Source organism: Cheilinus undulatus, linkage group 10, assembly GCF_018320785.1.
Source record: "Cheilinus undulatus linkage group 10, ASM1832078v1, whole genome shotgun sequence".
NCBI classification, from domain to species: domain Eukaryota; kingdom Metazoa; phylum Chordata; class Actinopteri; order Labriformes; family Labridae; genus Cheilinus; species Cheilinus undulatus.
In genome coordinates this window covers 42,389,196-42,405,347 of record NC_054874.1, presented here as the reverse complement: position 1 = coordinate 42,405,347, position 16,152 = coordinate 42,389,196, and the positions used below count along the sequence as shown (strand labels likewise).

At 38.5% G+C, this 16,152-nt stretch overlaps 1 protein-coding gene across 1 annotated transcript in view; it reads right to left on the bottom strand.

Moving 5' to 3' along the window:
- spata5 (spermatogenesis associated 5) overlaps window positions 1-16,152 on the bottom strand; it is a 222,940-nt gene that overhangs the window by 24,850 nt on the left and 181,938 nt on the right. The window lies entirely within an intron of this gene.

Sequence of the window (16,152 nt, the reverse complement as noted above, 5' to 3'; positions counted from 1 at the left end):
CTCCATTTGTTTCTGTTTTTGGCTTCCTCTACCCACGTTCTGTCCTCTGAACTTGCCAAGGGAAACAGTACGACTTGTGCGCTTGAGGGCTCATATTTCCCAGGAAAAATTCAATTTGTGCTCACCATGTACTCGTGCATAAACCACAGTGAAGGCTTTATATTTAAAATGTAAAATTAAGGCCTATTGGAGACGTTCCCTTCAAGGAATTGCCAGCCTTTCTGCAGGCTGTAAAAGCCCGCTGGCAGGAGCTATAAGGGGGATTTTTTTTTCTTTTTTAACCTTTATTTAACCTGCAGAGTCTGCTAAGAACAACATATTCACAATGAACAGAGGCAAAAGGCTTCAGCAGAGGAAATGAGGGGATGTGTTAAACAGTCACACAGAGTTACAGAGGTGTGAAAGCTTTTCCTCGCAGCCTTTGTGAAGCTTTTGACTTCGTTCCATGCTGTCTATGTTTTTCTGAGTGACAGTGTGACCGCTTCTGTGGTCAGCCGCACAGAAAATAAAACACGCACACACAAGACAAGAGGTTAAACCTTATTTTGGAAAATCTCTTCGAAGCTCAGACCTCGTCAGACACGCATTCCACCAAAGCTGACATGTTTATCGGAGGATGATTACAGATCTTTTTCTTACAGTCCGGATTGATGGCGTATATCAGCCTCGCACGTTGTGCAATGTCACTGTTATTCAAACAGCAACGCACTTTGTTGATGCATTTTTTGGGCCTGTGTCCTTGGTGATAAAAATCTCTGCAACAACAAATACCGGGTCATAAATCAGACAGGAGACACACTGAGCCAGAGGAGGAACAGCCACAACCACAACAGGTGTTAAGAGGAAACCATTTGTCTTCCTGTGAGGGTGCTTAAGCTCGGTGTGTGTGTGTGTGTGTGTGTGAGATCGCACAAGGCCTTTTCTGTGATCAAACTATTTCCAGGCCTTAAAATGGATGAAAACAAGCCTCTGCAAACCCTGAATCTTTGCAGAAGCTTCTGTCTTAGATGTGACATATGTCAAATTTTGAACTGAAATGTCTTGATTAATTCCTAAAATGACATAACCTATGTTATTTAAGCCAGAGAAATCCCTCATGATAAAGTTGAATCACGATGGAACAAGGCTTTTTCGCTTATATGACTACTTAGGTCTGGCTGCAGATCACAGCTCTCAGATGCCATCTCTTGCAGACATGTACTGTGAGATGCAGCCTTAGTCAGGATGGAAGTGATATATTTTGCTGTTTTAGAAGTTATTTTCAAATACAGCTTTATGCACAAATAAAGTTGTCAGTTAAAGGGATATTTCAGTATTTTTTAAATTGGTTGTATAAGGTACTTGGCAATAAGATTGGCATTAGCCTCCTGAGAGTTCTATTTACACTGCTCCTTTAAAGAGAGCATGCTGGGGAAAGCACTATTTTGCAGGCAGCCCTAAGCTACGTAGTCTGCCACCACAGCATACTGCCATCTCCTGATCAGCTGTTTGGGTCTGTTTTATATCTTGCATATAGCATACATTTGAACCAACATTGTTTTTTGGCCCGTTTTTCACCTTAAACCTGCTAAATTACACAGATAAACTGTAACCTGTATCTACAGTGTTGTGTAGCCTAGCTTACTACAGCGCACTCTCCTTAAAGGGGCAATGCACAATGAAATCTCTGGAGGCTAATGCCAGCACCACTGCCTTATACAGTCCAACTTCAAAAAACCCCAAATATCCCTTTAAATTCATGAAATAACCACATTCGCAACATTACAGACTACAAAACATTTCATAAGTAAAACAGAAGAAAGGTCAAAGGTCTAATCCAGGATTAAATTATGCATAGACCTGTCAAAAGCAGATGCATGGAGTGCTATATGGGCGTGGAAAAGTTAAAAAAATGCTTGAAAAAGTGTGCGGCCCTCTGGTGGGGATCCAATTTAAAGTCACTGAAGAGATCTGAGGCACTCAGAGGGATCGTTGATAAAAAGCCTTAATTTCATCAGGGCTTCAGACTCATAAAAACATGCCTGCATGTTCCAGCCATACAACGGGCCCTGATGAAGGCCGCAGCATTCTGCACAAGCTTTAGACAGTGCAAGGATGACAAATTGAAACCAGCATACACAGAATTACAATAGTTGAGCCTTGAAGTTGTGAAGGAATAGATTGCTCTCTTAATGTCTCTTTTTTATTCTTGTTTAGATTTGAAAGACTCTCGTCCATCCAAATTTTAATATATTAAGGGAATTCAGGCATGATTGAAATGAATTTTCACTATTTCTTTTTAATGGCAGATAGATTTAAATATCATCTGTAAAGTAGTGATACAGAGTTTTGTATATTTTGAAGGATTTGGCCCCAAGGCAAAAAATACAATAAAATGAGGAGAGATCCCAAAGAAGAGCCTTGGGGTATCCCACAGGTAAAGGGAGCCGCATCAGAGGAATACCCATCTAACTGGATCGAGAATGCTTTATTGGTTAGAGAGGACTCAAACCATTTGAGGGCAGTGCCCTTTATGCCCTCTCTGATTGGGGTAAAAGGATCTTGTGATTAAGTGTGCCAAAAGCAGTGGTCAGGTCCAATAGCAATAGAACTGCAGAGTCCCCAGAATCAACAGAAAGAAGGTCATTGCATACTCCAAGCAGAGCTGATTCAGTTCTATAGCCTTGTTTAAAACTAGAGTGGAACTTTTCAGAAATATTGTTACCTTTAAGAAAAGCTACAGTTGAATGAGGACCACTTTTTCCAGTATTTTAGACAAAAAGGCAGTCTGGAGATTGACCTGAAATTTGTCTTAAAGAAGTAGGTACAGACCCAATCAAAAGAGAGGTATTAATTAAAACACCCATACTTGGTCCAACAGTATCAAAAACTTGGACTATCACCATTTAATCCAGTACCAGTTACACTGGCACACCATTACAGTATGGTAGTAACTCATACTGTAATGCAGCATTGTGGGTCAGTTCTTTTTCAAGGATAGTGAGGGGAGTGACTCCCATGGTTCCTCACTATCCTCAGCGTGTTTTGATTGAGACACTCCAGGCAGCAGGATTTACCTATCATGTGTGCTGCATTTTACAACAATCAAAAACTCAACTTCATCCAAACAGTTTAACTGTTAACTGATTGAAAAAGAAAAAAATCGCCCACTAAGTTGCAACTTAACACATTGCTTTTACAAAAGAGAGCTGCAGAAGAGCAGTAATCAAGGTAAGGGGGATCGTCAAGCATCAGGCAGGATCACTGAAGTCGGGACAGACTGTTGATCTTCCTGATTTGTACGTCCTGCGCTGGAACAGACTTGCTCCTACCGGTGTGAAAAAAGACTTAAGAAAACAATTGCGCCAGTGAGTTTGAATGGCTGTCAGCCAAGCGTCTCAGACACCTGGGCTTGGACCAAACAGCATTCCCCCTGTTGGAGGAAAAAGACCCACCGCTATGGAGGTCGCAGTCGGTCAAAGGCATCTGTGGCTGAACACAAAGATATCCTGATACGGCTGAGTGCTGCACTTTTAGGTTTGATTAAAATGCCTCAACATGGGCTCCTCTCAGAGGGAGGTGACTGTTACATCACAGGGGGATCTTGAGGGAGGGCGGGCAGCAGGGTTGGCACCGCCTGTCAGTCTTCGTCACGTCTACGTGCTCTGCATCCAAACAGCAAATTCAAGCTTTGTCCTGACTGTGTTCATGCAGGGAAATCTGGATTTTTCTTTATGTCAACAGCTTGTCAGCATGTGCTAAGTGCTCAGTGCTGTGGTGTTTTTGAACTTCACCTCCTGGAGGTCAGCTGCCAATCAAACAGTGCAGGGAGGTCTGCAGCACCCTGTCTATAAGCTGCGCAGTGACTGTCATTCTTCATTTCCTGTTTGTTAGAAAAACTTTATTGACAAAAAAGCAAAGTCACTTCATCCAAAAGTTTGCATGTCATGTTTACGGACATACTGAACAAGTTTTCAAGCATGATCTTTGAAGAAAGCGGCTATTTGTGGGTTTGTATAACACTACTTTTAGTTCTCAAATAGACAAACAAGGTAGAGCCTGCTAAGTTAGTACGTTTACATGCACTTGTGAAAAAACTAAATTTATTATATTAGGCTAAAACGGGTAAAATTCAAGTCAACATGTGAGCCTGACTGAAATCATATTGAGTCACATTTCCTAAACTCAGACTTACATCTACGTAGATTACGGGGTTGAAGGTTGTTTTACTCTTTATGTGCCTGAATCAGACCCAAATTGGCCGAGCCATTCTGAGCATGCTCCAGAGTTCCCATGCTTTGACTTGCAGGTGAAGAGCAAAAATGCATGGAACATTTCATTACAAACATGGTAAAAAAAATATATCTGCAAATGACAAATCCATGTTTTCACAAATACCGCATCTCCCTCTCGCCTATTTCTGTGACCCCTACAGGTTACTCTGCACCAATCACATGTTCAAATGTATTAGTGTTATGACATTTGTGAGTGGATACAGCCAAGGTTATTACAGCCAACTAAAACTAATTCAGTTACTACAACTAAAATCATTTTAGTTGACTGAAACTAAATAAAAACTAAGCTGTCAAACAAAACAAAAACCTAACTAAAACTAAATTCTGTGCCTTGAAAACTAACTAAAAATAAAATGAAAGACTAAATCTCCTTAGTTTTAGTCTTTGACAGCAGCATACTGACTGACATGAATGCCAAAGCCTAGAGAGAGTAAAATCCCCTGATTTGTTTGGAGAAAACTTCACGCAATGGTCATTTTTGGTGTTAAGTTCTATAAAACATCAAAATTCAATAAATTAAATGAAAAGTGATGACCTTTTAGGTCTCGCCCCTGACAGGTATCAGATATTACAGAAAAAAAAAAACAAAATCTAACACTAAAACTAATAAAAACTGAACTAAAAAGAGGCAATTTTGCAAAGTTAACACTAAACTAAACTAGCAACCTAACAGGAAAAATCAATTAAAACTAAACTCAAATTTAAAGAAAAATGTAAAAATGAAATAACAATAAAAACTAATGAAAAAAAAAACAAAACTATTATGACCTTCAATACAGCCAAAGACTGAAACATTATAAATATTATACAAGTAATAAATTGTATGTACAGTGCATACATGATTACAGCTGATGGCACTGCTTTGTGTGAGTACTTTTAACTTTCAACGTTTGTTTCAACTATGGAATTACAGACGAGGGGTTAAAGGCCACCAGTTAACATGGTGACTCTTGAAATCGTAACACCGGTGTCAGCAGAGGGGCTCTTACAGCTGCGTACAAAAAGTAGCACTGTAAAAGTGGAGATTGAACAAATCTGCTGATGAGATGCTGCACAACATTTGCCTGTTGATGTTTGTTAAGCTAATTACTGCCCCAGCACCTTAAGAAGTGTGACAGCCCTACTGGTGTGCAAGTGATTTTTGATTTTTAGCTGTCCAATAGCTGTACTGCTGCTGATACTATGACTGTAGTGTGGTAAGTCAACCACACCGATTTCTGGCTTGTGTTCACACTGCAAACAAACTGTTTCAAGTTTGAATAAAAAGGAGCCAAGACCAAATCTCCCAGTTGATCTTGGCTTAGTTGTCTTGTGCTGAAACACAGTTTAAAGGGAACGCTCCTTTGTTTTGGAACAACTTCTCTGGAAGATCCAGGTGTAGTAGGACCCTTTGTCCTTTTCGGTGATTCGTTTACTCCATTAGTAGCTGTGCTGTCATGGTTTTGCCATAAATTTGAAATATTCTCAACTTCAGAGGCAGAATCCTTGCTTTTTTATTGATAGTCTTTAAATTAGAATTAAAAAAAGATTGTATTGAAACCAGAGAGGGCTTCATGTTTTCAACAAGGCTACAAACAAGGCCTGGAACTGATTCATTTCATGTGACAGAACGCAATAAATCCTCGGGGTCTTTTTCCTGTTGGGGCTTGATCATCAACAGAACAAAGTGGAGTAGCATCACACCTTTTTTCAGGAGCTAGTTAAACCTTTCTTCATCTTCTTCAGACAGCACTGCGATTACAGTATCAAATGTTGCTTCTGTTTGGGAAAGTGATGGAAGAGGTGAGCCGGCAGCGATTTTTCAAGGCTGAGTGTGAGTCAAAGGTGTCAGCGGAGGGTTTAGTGGGAGGGTGAGGGTTAGGAAACCAGATGTCACTCCAGGCAGGTAGGAAGACAGGTGATTTTAACAACTCTGAACTGACAACAACTACGTCCTCCTTCATGACCCCCACCACCTCCAACTCCTCGACCCTCCCTCTCCTCCCCAACAAGTCTGAAATCCCAGGAATGTAATTAAAGTCAGAGCTTCAGGTAGTCAGACTGCCAGGACTGAGGACTGAAGCTGCTCAATGGGTCCAGTGGTGCATCACCTCCACAACAATGTGGGTAGATTCTGGCGCAGATGTGGACCCAACGGGTAATGAAAAGGCGCTTCTAATAAGGTGAGCAGTTTGATCACTGAACCAACAGGATAAAAATGGGGGGGGGGGTATCTTGGTTTTGTTGAAGTTTTCACTTCAGTGGCCGATAGCAGAAACTGTGGACAACTTGCAGGTGTGAATGTGAGGGCTGAGCATGGTGTTTCATCAGGGCTCCATCACTTAAAGACATTTGATTTAACTTCCATCTCTTTTGCTGCATTAACGCGCCAAATACCCACAGCACTCCTGCTTCTTCTTGATGCTACAATGAAAACACTACTGGTGGGCTGTGTTTCAGTGTTCACAAGCATGCAATGTTAGGGCTTTCAGCACTGACCCATTAATTGCAATGCCATTATGGTCCAAAGTTGGTGCATAAATATTCTTATTGTTCCTTTCAGCCCACTTTGGTGAGCTGCTGAAACATCTTCCTGCAGCAATAGTGGTGTAGTGTCAGTCCACCACTGCTCCTAAATGTCTCATTTAAGTATAAAAAACTCAGAGACAGCTCAGTGGACAAGTCAAAAGTTATCTGAACCTTGAGAAATCAAACAGTTAACTTTATCTCATTCCCTTATTGCCTTTTCAATCCATCACAAGTTCCTTTTCCCATGTTTAGGTTCATGCCATAATCTCTGATCTACTCAAAGAGTCTTTTTTTTTTTTCAAAATAAAAGTGAGCCTGTATCCAAACAGGAAGTCAGTTACCCTTACTTAAAGACAGTACAAAAATCTGAAATAAAACAAAAATAGTTGTAAGCACAAAACAGTGGAATTTCAAAATGTGACAAAAAGTAAATTAACCATGATCAATCATAGAAATTACGAGATTTATCCCAATTTAATATTTAATAATTTGACAGCCCTACAGAAACATCTTTGGATGTTATATAGTCACTACAAAAAGTAAGAACCATTTCCAATGAAAAGTTTGATCTAGTCCAGAGGAAAAGAGTGGTGCAAAGGAGCTGGTTTGTTAAAGCCAGAGGTTCTCAGCTGGTTGGGCATCAGGACCCTTTACCACATTCTTTATTTCTACTCAATTTTCCCAAGATAACATTGATATTTTGGTAATTTCTCAAGGAAATAATCCATTGTTACAGGAAAATTAGTTTTTTTTATCCAAAGATAAAAGATAAGTAAGGTAAAATCTTAAGGAACTTTTTGAAAATTACTTGTTATCAGGAATATGAAGCAGAATAGAAAGTATTGATGCATGTGACCTACAGTTGGGTCCTGACTCACCTGTTGAGAACCACTGGTGCAAGCCACTATAACATCTTCCTGCAGCCACAGTGATGTAAAATAAGTCTACCAGTGATCTTAAATGTCTCATTTTACTTTAAAAAACTCACAGACAGCTTGGTTGGTAAGTAAAAAGTCACCTGACCCTTGAGAAATCAAACAGATAATTTTTTTTTTTTTTTACCATTCCCTTGCTGCCTTTTCAATCCATAACAAGTAAATTTTTCCATGGTTTAGTTCCATTATAATAAATAATCTACCAAAACTGTCTAATTTTCTTTCAAAACAATAAAAGAGTGGCCAAGTTAGATCAGTTTTGAATTGAGAAATATAGTCAGTAAAACCTGCTCTGTTCAGTATATTCACTAAAGGCAGAATCATGACAGTCTTGCTAAAGTTGCAGCACATCCCGTGATTTCAGTCGTTTGGTGTAAGGTAGTCTTCCTTCAGTCTTTGCACTATGAAAATTTCAAATGTTTGAAACGTTTGTTTGATATTGTTGTAAGTCTTTAGTCAGGACTTATGCAAACTGTGTTTTCAATGATGCGACTGTCATCTACAGCCAATGGGGGCCAGTGTTTTGTGCTAAATAAGTGAATTTTTTAAAACATGACTGTGAGCGTAGATCAATCTGAATCTGCTGAATGTTCACTCAGAACTCAAGAGATGGGAAAACTTCACCGATCTTTGCACCGTTCTTTGTGTATCTCGTCTGTCAATTCATTTCAGGCTGACATAACCAGTACGGTAAACCTCCATTGGGTTTTTCAAAGTAAAAGCCCAATCCTTTTGTTTCTGTGGTGAGACTACCTGCGTTGTCATCAGTACTTTTATTCTGAAGTGTATCCAGTAGATAGTTCTTCGGTTGTTGCAGTAACATGCAAAGTTGCTTCAGTTTTTAATTTTCCTTTGTGTCTGCTCAACAGAAATGATTTTAAAACATCAGATTTTAACAGACATTTACTCATACGTGATCTCCATCTCCTTCTCTGCATCCCTTACTACTATTAAAGTTGTTGTTTGGAATAAACTAGATGCATGATGGGAAAATATCTAAAAATATATACATTATTATTATAGACTTAATTAGTGATCCCCAGTCTTTGCAAAATCCTAGTCTGTGACTAAAAACTCAGCAACTTTCTAAAATCATCTAAAATTGGTTTTGGCTAAATAAATAAATTTCAACTAGCAAGAGAAAAATATATATCATATTGCATATAGTATTTGCTGTTTTTTGCCAATGTTGTGAGCCACTCCAAAAGAATTCTGCTTTTTCTCCAGCTCATCTCTTCCATCACTTTCCCAAACAGAAGCAACATTTGATACTGTAGGTTTTCTCTCACATTATTCCTCCATGAAACCAAACTGTTGTTTTACTGTTAAATGTGCCTTATGGATTACAGTTATACTGACCAAAGTCCTCAGTTGCAAACGTTGACATGTTCAGCAGCACATCTAGTCTTACTTGACCTGGAGATACCTGGTGAGGATACAGTCTTGCAGGTACTGGGTGTGGGTGGAGTTCAGCAATAAAGGGGTGAATATTTGTGACTGAACTTAAAATCGATGGCAGAGAGTTACCTAGGTCCAATATGAGTAAGCAGCACCAAACATGAAAGAGATACAGCAACAGAGAGGCAGCTTCCTGCTTTAGTTCACTCCTTCTTAAGTAGCGGTCTTTCATGGTACATCCATTTTCTGAAAATTAGTAATTCCTCTGGTTTTAAAAACTTTTGGAAATATTTGCAATAGTGACAAAATTTAAAAATATTACAAGTAGTAATATTTTTAATATCATAAATTTTTCAGAGCAAAAATTTGACATGCACCTTGCACCTTTAATAGCACCACAAACCTCTGCATGACCAGGTGGCAAAGAGAGATACAAGAATGCAACTTAAGGCAAGTCAGAAGATGGTAACAGATGGAGAAAGTCAGTGACACCGTGTTTTATATGAAAACTGAAACTAGTCACTCAGCCTCTAAGTGGCCTCCAGCTTCAATAAGCACTATGCTTGTGATTTACAACCCCCTCCGTCCTTTATGCTGCTCCCTGGTAGGGTAGGGGGTTTGACGCACACAGATGGATGCTGGTCGGCCTTGGCTCACCAGGTTGCCTACTGCATTACCAGTTAGCATGCCAAGTCAAATAAAGTGGCTCCGTGCTCTGTCAAACAGAGATGGAGAGGTCCAGCTACTCTCAATATCCGCCCTAAGAAAGAAAACTTACTCCTCAAAGCTATGTAAGTGTTAAACTTTGCCAGAGGGTGTGTGGTATGGAGGGAATGTCACTGAACATGCTAAGAAAACAAAGATTTGTGTTTAATGTACAGATATGCTGATTTTTAACATAATATCTGTTTCCTATATGCTTTATCAGAATGCAAAACACGCACAGAATTTGAGTTCATGGTGATACTCTAAACCTATTTATTTAGTTTTTCGGACAATTATCAAACTTTACTGTTAATCTTAACATCAGTGGTCATTTAAACTCATGAATTACTAAAAATGTTAATAAAATTTCAGGCAGACTGCCTCTGAATTCTTTTAGATGGGACTTTGGGGGTCTCAGGAGGCTCACCATGACAAAAGAGTATCATGGATGTGGCAAATGAAGCAACAGCTTTCTTTATACAATGCTATTATGTCAGTATTTGTTTTCATATCAATGCTATGTGTAGTCTGACAGAATCATAATATCAACAAAAAAGCTGAACAGCACATACTGGTAAACAGATATAATAAAGCAGCTTCATAACCTGCACAAAGGTTGCATTAGTTATTTAAATACAATCCTGCACACTGGCTAAAAGCAGAATATAAATGCCGCCATTCACTCTTACTCACTTGTAGTAAACTTCCCTGAATATATCCTACTGTTCTCTCTCACCAGCCTATAAAGCTTAGAAAAGACTCCTTAGTTCAAAAAGCAAGACAGTAACTGAAATGGACAAATCTGAAATGTTCATCTCTGTGCAGCTTGGATGACATTAGTAAGACTGTGCTGTGACTTTTAAGATGCACATCAAAATGAAAATCAAGCTGTGACATAGCCATGACACAGCTGTGATGCACCCAGTCTGACTAGCCATTAGGCTTTTAGTTATATCAGTCAGGGAAACTCTTGTCATAAATTTAACTATTTTATTGCAAAGTGGATATACAGTTTAATGGCTGAGAAGGCTCTGCTCTAAAGATGCACCCTGTGTTAGTCAAGCAGCATGCTTTGACTTTCAAAGGAGCGCATAGCTAGAAACGCTCATATGGGTGGATACATTTAGGACAATGCATACTGAATACAAAGTAATTAATCCAAAGTAGCATGAATCCCAATATGAGGGTGCAACAAGCTTTGTGCTATAAAGGAGGAGGCTGGGGTGGAGGAGGTTAAGCTTTGCCAGCAGGGTGGTGCATCAGCATTAATGCAAGCAGGGATTATTGAGAAGCAGGGATTAGTGAGAAGTAAAGCATAATAAAAATACACTGCTATGTTGAGAGAAAGAGCTGTGTCTGGCAGTGGGAGTACATTTGGAATCAGCTGGCCGTTAGCTGATCATGGTTGGGCGTATGACTACGGTGTCCTGCATGAACTAATGCTGAGCTTCACTGCAGGGTTGCTACAAACATAAAAATCCTCATAAGACTTCTTAAAGACCTTTTAAGACCTGAGCAGTGAAAAATTAACACGTTTTAAATGTGTATCATTGTGCTTTTGGCATTTTAATTGGCTTTGGTTCCCATTATTAATCGCATATTTCACAACTACTAATTATACCTTCTAACTTTCACTTGCTTTTTCATGTTTAAACTAGGGCTGGGCAATTAATCGAAAATTAGATTAAATCGCAATATAGCCTGCTGCAATTATCAAATCACAGAAGGTGCAGTATTTTGAAATTTGTGTAAAAATAGCAGTTAAAAACTTTCTCTGCAGCAAAAATGTCATGCATTACAAATTATGCCATCATTCAAGTGCCATTTTTTATGAATATCCTACAAAAAATCCTACTTTCTTAATTTTTGTCCTTTCTTCTTATTAAAAATGTATATCCAATTTGCCAAACGAGTCAAAATCGTCATAATTTGAAATTTTTTCCAAAACTGTTCAGCTCTTTTTTGATCTAATATTGTGTTGCTTATAATATAGAATGATTTATTGCTTGTGTTTGTTGGAAAATACATAAGTTGAGGAACTTAAGGAATAATCGCTTATCAAATCGCTAATCAATCGCAATACTGAGGGGAAAAAAATTGCCATAGATTCTTTTTGCAAGCCATTCAGCTCTAGTTTAAACCATATCCTTGAATTTGCATCTCCCAGTCTTTTTCTCCTCTTGCATGCAGAGGACATACAAATATGTCTCAGTGAAAATGCTACCTGTAATTCAAGACCTAAGACAAGTAAAAAAATAGCCTTCTTAGCACATTTTATGAACTTGGATGTAAAAAATCAGAGTGAAATGTGAAAAACAAATTTTGGGCAAAAACTTCACTCAAAAGCATGGATTTCATAGCAAATGCTGCTGTTTAAGGTCTATCTTTTTAGTCAGAGGAAGTCACATAATCAGCAGATGATCTGTCTGATTTCATTTCACTCTCTGTTTCTATAAATAAACATTGCATGAGTGTCTCATTTCCTGTAATCTAAATGATCTGTGTCTGACTACGGGAGGAAAAAAACAAATGCTTTAGGGGAATAGAGCATCCTGGTTGAATAAGGGATTTATACGTAACAATTTTGGACTTTGTTTTCATGTCAAATGTGGTTAAAACTTCTACAATAACGACTCTCTCCACAAGAAATCTTTAATGCTGAGATGGCAGATTTTTCAAAAGCCTTGACATAAAAACCACAAACTTCCTGCCTGCAGAGAAGTCACTTAAAGCCAGTCGAGATCTGAACAATCAGCAGTCCCAGTCAGCTTGTTTGGACCTCCATTTGTTTATTTACTTGTTGATTTGCTGCATTTGTCCCATGGTGCTCTTTTCTTGTAAACACAGCATTATCTTTGGTTCTGCGTCGCTCTGTTATCTGTATCCTGTTTGCTCTCAAACTTCCCCTCAGCAGTCCTGCTAGTTTTAAGTTTCATCTAATCTAATTTCATCTATAGCGCTGGTATGTAAAATATAATACGCACGCAGATGAGACCTGGCTTTTTTTTTTCCACCTATCAACTCTTATCAGCTCCGCTGTGGCATTTCTTTGACTTTCTGCGGCGTTACAAGAACTCAGTGGCAAGTGACTGCAAACCTCCATTCCACAGATGAGACACTACACCAGAAAGCCCGATGTCAAACACAACACCTGATAGCAGGGGATTGGTTTCTTGCTGCATACCTCCACCAGGTGTATGCCTGCTTTAGGCTGCTTTTTTTGGGTGGGGGCCGCAGAGTCACGAATCAGGATGAGAGCGTGTACTTTCAGGATATGAAGAGGCCCTGCAGGAAACCTCAGACTGCCCTTGAGAGGATCATTATGTCAAAAGAAAAGACAGAAACACCTCAACACCTCCCTGTCCTGATCAGACTAGACTTTGGAGCGGATAAACAGCTCAGTTTGGGAGACTGCTGAAAGAAACATTGCAAGGAATTAAGTGTAAAGCTCAAGTATTGAGTACTTTTACAAAGGATTAGTCATTTGTATGCATGAAAAACATTAAAAGTTTACAATACACCATGCAACACGCTTTCTTCGACTGTATAATTCACTCAGCTTCAAAGTCATTCTTGATTGATTGAGCCACTTCAAATTTATATCCACAATAATTAGGTTTGACTTGCTGCCCTGCCAGCTTTTTGCCTCTGTGTATAAATATGCCACGAAACCAAGCATCCTCCCTACAAGCTCTGATGATGTGGAGCAGGGATAGGCAACTGGTGGCCCACATGTGGTCCTGTATCTCACTCAATGCGGCTCAGAGCTGATTGCAAAAACCAACAGATTATAAACATGAAGTAAAACAGAAACACTTCTGTCAAAATCTTTGCTTACAGGTACATGTTTAGTACTTTGCAAGAAATTAGAAGATATATTTGAATGTAATTATTTCTGTAAGACTTTTTTAAATGCATCACTAAATGCATTTTTCAAAATAGATGTAAATGCAAGTGTAATATATCAATACTACCTGCAATTCTTGCGTTCACTCCATTGAAAAAGTAGCTCAAAATTGACTTAATTGTGTTTATTTCATTAAATTAACAATTTCTATATGTACTTGAGTTTGAAAATATAAATTTAGGTATGATCAATTATTATGAAAAAGATATGCTTTTTCCTATCACAGTGGTCAAATTGAGAGTATCTCTCAATTCATTATAATTAGGCCCTTTGGAAATTGCACTTTTGGTAAGCAAAGTTGCCTATACATGATACAGCGTATCAAACCAAACTATTCCTTTAACTCTATCAAGTGTCAAGGGTAAGTAGGGTTCTCTAAAATTGACCCAGATCTTCATATAAAGATACTGATTCACATTAGGGCTGAACAATGTGGGAAAATAAACTAATTGCGATTTTTTTCTCCAATATTGCGATTTCAATTTGATATGCTATTATTACTTAAGTTCCTCATCTTATATATTTTTTCAAAAACACAATAATAAATCATTTTATATTATAACCAACACAATTAAAGATTAAACAAGGGGTGAATAATTTCAAAAAATATCTAATTGTGATGATTTATTCTCATATTGTGAATTTGTATAGGAATTATTGTATTGAAGTGAATGATAATTTTTATGTCATCCTCATATTTAATTAGAAAAATTTAGAAAAATGAAGGAAGTATGAGTTTTTGTAGACTATTCTTAAAAAATGGGTCTTGGATGTTGCATATGTATATGTCATGCATAACATCTCTGCTGCAAAAATAAATAAATAAATAAATAAATAAATTGGTATTTTGACTCAAATTTCAGGTTAAAGAAATATTGCAACTTCTGTGATTTGACAATTGCAGCAGGCCATACTGTGATTTAATCTAATTTTCGATTAACTGCCCAGCCCTAATTCACATAATCCAGGGATTGATCCTTACATACTTTCTCCCTTTCCTGAAAATTCCTCCTCCTCCTCCTCCTCGTGACCAGCCTTTGTGTGATAAAGATCTAGCCATTTTAAAGACTGCTCCCTCCAAACACTCAAGCTTGAGTTGAATTGAAGGCCTTTTGAAGGTGAGAAGAAACCTCTTCGAGAACCTCAATCAAGTACAGTTGATCTCCTTTGGATGAAGCTTTGGATAACCATGACTTGGATGAATCAAAACCAACACAAACATCACTCATTTGTAAACTGAGACTTGACCTGGACTTGCCCTTCAAAGCTTTTACACTCTGACAAAGTTTGAAACTCATGCCCGGTCAATCCGTTTCGTATATCTGTTGAATTATCAACACAAGCTGTATGTCTCTTCCTCGTATTGTGCCGTCAGCATTCAGGGCAAGAGCAGCCAAGCTGCACAGATGACACCATGGCAAGTGCATCACCTGCAGCTTCTACAGACCAGGCTGACTTGTCCACACAATACAGGTAACTGCCTGCAATGCTCATACAGAGTGCTGCTTCAAACCCTGAGTATTTTGTAAAAGTCCTACATAAGATGTGTCATAAAGTATACTGTAAAGTAATGCTCCTAGAAAACTCAAAACACTTATACTGCACTATAGCAGAGCAATATTGTCACAGTTGCTTCCTTACACACAAACATATCACAGAGAAAGCATGACTGGGACAACAATGAAATCTGTGTTTTCAAAGCTGACCAAGGCACACGACTGTCTGAATCCTTTAAAAACGGTCTGTTTCTGAGCCGGTCACAAGGCCAGCATGACATTTCTATCATGTGTGTGAACATTTAAGTCTAAAAATGCTTCATGGACGGACATTCAGGCCACGAGCTTCACTATATAACTTATGTAAATATATATTTTTCTGTTAAATTGAATCACGAGCCATGTTAAAGTTAAAGACAAACTTCGTTTAACTGTATAAGAGCATATCAGCCATAGATAGAACCATACACATCACAGATAACTCTTAAACTGTTGCCTTTTCCTTATTTCATGGTGCAGTTTTCATACACATGGCTAAATCAAATTCAAAATGGCATAAAGAGTTCATTACACCAATTTATTTATCCCATCAGTTTCTTGATGGCTTGTGATGGTAGCAGTTTCTCTGTTTAAGACAATGTGAATCACGCGGCAGACGAATGGAGACAGACAAATCTGTCACACAAAGGAGTGTTTGTACGATTGCTCCCAGTCTGCTTTGAGATCACGAGGGTGCTGAGACAGTACAGACACTACGCAGACATCATGGAAAAGCACAGTAACATCTGACTGCATGAGGAGCCAAAGTGTACTTGTCTTATTCGAGGTCAGCAGTTGCATGAAAGATACCTGTCGCAGATGTTATCTGTTGTGTTCAAACATTTTAATTCTGACATTTGGTACACCTAACTACTGATTTTGAGAAGATA